The 4,869-nt window shown below is 36.9% G+C and overlaps 1 protein-coding gene across 1 annotated transcript in view; it reads left to right on the forward strand.

Annotated features, from left to right (window-relative positions):
- The window catches only part of LOC143018581 (uncharacterized), a 266,215-nt gene extending 264,566 nt beyond the window's left edge, over positions 1 to 1,649 (forward strand). The window contains exon 15 of the mRNA XM_076174071.1: positions 786 to 1,649. The gene's annotated coding sequence lies outside the window, so the exon portion shown is untranslated. The remainder of the gene's footprint in view (positions 1 to 785) is intronic.
- Positions 1,650 to 4,869: the final 3,220 nt, after the last annotated feature.

Here is a 4,869-nt window from a genome sequence, read left to right on the forward strand (position 1 = left end):
ATCCTACCACCCCATTTAGAATTTTGTCAATATGCATGCCTACCTATACTTGGACGTAGACCAGTCCAATCTGAAAGCTGAATTTTTTATTCAGACACCAGTCACACCGTCATCTTTCACTATTTCAAGGATTAATTAGAACTTTACGTGATTTTTTTTCTTGTAGATCCTCTTGACTCTAGGTAGTTTTTCCATTTATGAATGTTTATTTCTTACGTTGGAGAACTGGAAACGTTACAAGAGTCTGCAAGCAAAGGTCACACACACACACACACACACACACACACACACCCACAGACAGAGAGAGAGAGAGAGAGAGAGAGAGAGAGAGAGAGAGAGAGAGAGAGAGAGAGAGAGAGAGAGAGAGAGAGAGAGAAATTTCAACACGTCTGAGAATTTTTCACTATTTCAACATTTATTAAAACGTCTTGAAAAGACCATATGTTTTGAGACGTATTCAGATGTATCAATGTTCTAGTATTGAAAGATGAGGATTTTTAACGTGTTCAATGTTTCAACAGGCTTCATTTTTTTTCAAGCTCAAATATGTTCAAGCATATTCTTCCGGAACTTTTCAAACCCTAAACATGTCTCGCTCCTTAAATAGTGACAATTATTTTGCTTGGAAATTAAAGACTTAGGCTCTAGTAGGGTCCAGTTCACTAAATGATCTCCCTAATGATTATGACCCTAACACAAACTGACAGACATTATGTGGCTCGTATACATCCTAGGGCATCCTCCGTATTTTGTTTTTAACCCTTTCCTTTTCTTTTCATTCACAGGTTTGCGTGAGGAGAAAGAAGATAAGCCTGACCGCCTTCGAATATTAGTGATAAGCTTCAGGTATCAAAAATCTGTTGGGTTCTGGGCTCCGAGCCTTTACCCCTTGCTCTATCAGCCGAATCTCAAAGAAGAAACCTTGAGTACTAGCGAGTGTGGCAGACAATTGAGAAAAAAAAACAAAACAAAATGTACGATAACTTAAAATATATTGTTAACACGATATAGAGTATCCGCGATATATATATATATATATATATGAACAGTGACTATTTGATATAGCTGGCCTCGTTGAAGAAGGTCTAGCTTTTTATGAGTGAATGTACTAAGCACAGTGAATACAATGTAAGTCTTTTGTACGGGATCTTCGTAGTCATAAGAGATTTTAATACAAACAACGTTTCTACATGGAACAGAGATAATTATGTAGTGTCTATCCAACGAGGGCGACCCACCTGCATCCCAGACTTTCTGATCATCAAGTCGACTTAAAAAAAGACTTCTTAATACGGAATCGATATTTTTTCTTTCTTTTCGACCCACGTCTTTTCAAGTTTGCGTTCGATTCTATTCCGAAAACTACGGGATTGTGTGTGCAGACATGTCTTGTACTTCTAGTCACCCAATGGGTTGTGAAATTTGTAACAGTTTGAAAGAAGAAGAACAAGGAGTATCTTCTGCTGTAGAGGTGCGCGTCATATGTGTTATAGTACTGTTATTCTTGATTCATCAAACCTATTTAATATCCATGCCACTAGTTTGTAAGTGTGTAATATATTGTATATGAGGGCGTACAATATTTCATGAGCTTATTGTATTACTGTATTAAATGTATTAAAAAAAAAAAAAGCTTACCCCTCTCAAAGTATGTTTGTAATACTATCGTATAATAGTGGTGTTTACTACTGATAACTCCCCCTCCCACTTAGCACTGACTTTAGTGTAAGGGAAAAGCTATAACACTAATGTTATGTCGGATGTCCTGGTGTATGCCAAGAATAAATGTCTTTGTTACACTCGGAGTCGTTATTCATTTGCCCTTTATGGAAGCGCGTCAACACGTCAATGTGATGACAGCGTTCCATAAGCTAAACCTGAAGAATGAAGTCTACGGACTCAATTCACCTCTTTGTCATGATGTTTCCCACAAGTGATAGCAGCGAAATAAATATATTATGTATGAAATGTAAATAACACAGGGCAATCTTCATCCTGTATATTTAAATGATAATCTTAGCAGCAAAAATGCATTCATAGAAGAAGAAAAAGAAAAGAAAGATAAATAAACGAATAATAGAAAGCTGTCCTCCACCGAGGCTGAACAATTACACACCATCATAGTCAGAACAATCTCGACAGAGCTCAGCTAAACAGAGAGAAAATATTGACTCGTGTGTTTGTCGGGTCGGAGAGGTCACCCTTTGACGGACCTTGTTATTTTTCAGGGACTTCTTAATTACTATTTATTCTTTGTTGCCCTGAAGCACAAGTTCGTGACCTATTTTGACCCACTATCATCATTTCCTTCCTAATAACGCCATATTGATCTTTGTGTACAAGTGTGCTCTTCGCGTTTATTTGTGTGGCGTGTGTTTGCGTGTGTGGCGTGTGTGTGTGTGTGTGTGTGTGTGTGTGTGGCGTGTGTGTGTTTGCGTGTGTGTGTGACGTGTGTGTTTGCGTGTGTGTTTGCGTGTGTGTGTGGCGTGTGTGTGTTTGCGTGTGTGTGTGGCGTGTGTGTGTTTGCGTGTGTGTGTGGCGTGTGTGTGGTGTGTGTGTGTGTTCATTACCTTTATAAAAGGACAAGACAAACTATAGGGTCATTGATTAGTTATCGAGGTCTATACGAGAAATTTAAGGAGCACAGAGAGGCTTGAGGACCAAGGAGGAGTAGAGAAGATGAAATTGTTGACAGAGAAAAAGGAGTGAAAAAAGCGTAAAAAAGCATAAAAAAAACGAGGAAGATACAGAACACAAACAACCAACAGAGAAACAACTAACGTCCCCTTCTCCCGAAAGCCTTCACGAACCTACTAGACCTCTGAAGTTTTGAGTACTTTCTTTAAGAAATTGGAGGGCTCTCATCAGGTTCCAGGGACAATGAGCCCTGCTCCCCACCTACCCCACGCAAGAGGGACGAGGCTGGGAGAGGCTGGGGTCAACGAGGAAGCCGGAGAGACGATAGTCTTTCACTCTTCGGTCATCGAAGGAAACAGCTTGAACTTGGAAAAGGTATACAAGTTCTTCAGACGTAATTTGCAACATTAACGAGTTATGACTGGCGAGATGAAAATTATAAAGAGAGCATGATTAGTTATATAACCCAGAAAAAGACAGTTATGAAAGAAATATAAAAAAAGATGAATGAAATAAATCAAGAATATAAAATAGAAAAAAATCACAAAAGGAAAGATCATTCTTGTTTTCAAGTAAGATTCAGTCTGCGTTCAGTACAAATATTATAAGTAGATTAAGAAAAAATGCTTATTTTTATCGAGTTTGAACAGATTATTTGAATGTAGTACGATACTTTCAACAGAATATAAAAGTACAATTCTTTTGATATGTATATTGTCAATATATAACTACATTGATAGTGATTCTTTCAGATTTCTTCATGATTTAAGAAAAGTTATATTTTCTTTTCATATTCTCCGCTTTATGTAAATAATTGAATTATTGAGGTCTTGTTCATATCAAACAAATGTGCTATAATACCGTGATATGAATGTCGTTGCATCTAACAAATGTACATTGATGTGTGCCTCTGGAAAAAAAAAAATGATCGTTCTTGACATCCCTCTCACCTTCCTACTCCCGATCAGAGGGAAGTGAGAAACCCCTAGTAGGCCAAAGCCCTGTCAGTTACGGCAAGCTTTTTTTTTTTTTTTTTTTTTCTCCTCCTCCAACGTTGGGTCGCCTCCCATCTGGCTAGGGCTGTCAAGAACAAACGCAAAAAGACCGCAGCGGGTTGCGGGTTTCGAACTCACGACCACCTGCTCGTGAGTTCAATACGGTATCTACTGGGCTACGGCGTGGCCCGCAATAGAGATCTAACAGTGGTACACATTGATATCTTCGTTTATTCATTGGTGAATGATATTTCAGTATATTCCAAGGTGAAATGCTCAGCCATTAGAATTAACTTACATTTGACATTTCCAATAAGTAGATAAAATTGTGAAAAAATCTGGTAGGAATCAAGTAGGAAGCAAGTAAAATTTTGCATTATTGAAATCTTTCAACTTTAATGGTATAATTTTGTTTTCGTTAATAATGAATAAATGCGTGTCTTATGCATTTTTTTTTACAATACTAGTAAAAATCAATATTAAGTTCTTATTATACTCTTGAAACAGCTGCATTTTATAGCTTATTCTAAAATAAAAAGTTTGATATACAAGTTAAAAAACAAAATCGAAGCAAAACGATATATTCCCTTCGAAAAACAAATTATGAAAGAACACGTCATCTATAAATTTAATAATTATCTCACTCGTTTGTTTATCGTTTATCTATTTATTCCTTTATCTATTTCTACATCAAACATGGTGCAAAGACTATATGTTGGTGTCTAGCGATTTATATATTTCTAAACTGACCGCGTATTTTCTTGAGGCTGCAAGATACATGACTAAGAATGGAACGTTTCCTGCCAGTAAACAACAAAACTTTGGTCGAACCATTTATTAAAATCTTCAAAGGAAGCATTTTCATTAAGGAAATGACCATATTCAGTTACTTCATTGCAAGATTCACGTGTTGCCTTTGAGAGCATTTTTGCGTTTTCCGTGAATAAGAGCGAAACGAGTAAAATTTTTATAGTCGGGTACTATTTTAAGGAAAAAATAATAATAATAAAAATGTAATGGACCACAATACGAAACAGATTTCTCGAAAGAAGCCGGAAGCTTGTATTTCTTGGTTTGTATTCTTCATCTCTGTAACTAAAAAGGCTCCAACGAACGAAACTGTCTACATTTATGAAACCTTCGTCATCAAATTCTGACATAACTGTCGATAGTTCCCACCTTCAGACACTTCGGGTTGCAATTAAGCTTGGGGTTTTGGTATGAAAATGGGTGTTTT

Source organism: Oratosquilla oratoria, chromosome 35 (assembly GCF_046742065.1).
Source record: "Oratosquilla oratoria isolate Oo_2021 chromosome 35, ASM4674206v1, whole genome shotgun sequence".
In the NCBI taxonomy this organism is placed as follows: Eukaryota; Metazoa; Arthropoda; class Malacostraca; order Stomatopoda; family Squillidae; genus Oratosquilla; species Oratosquilla oratoria.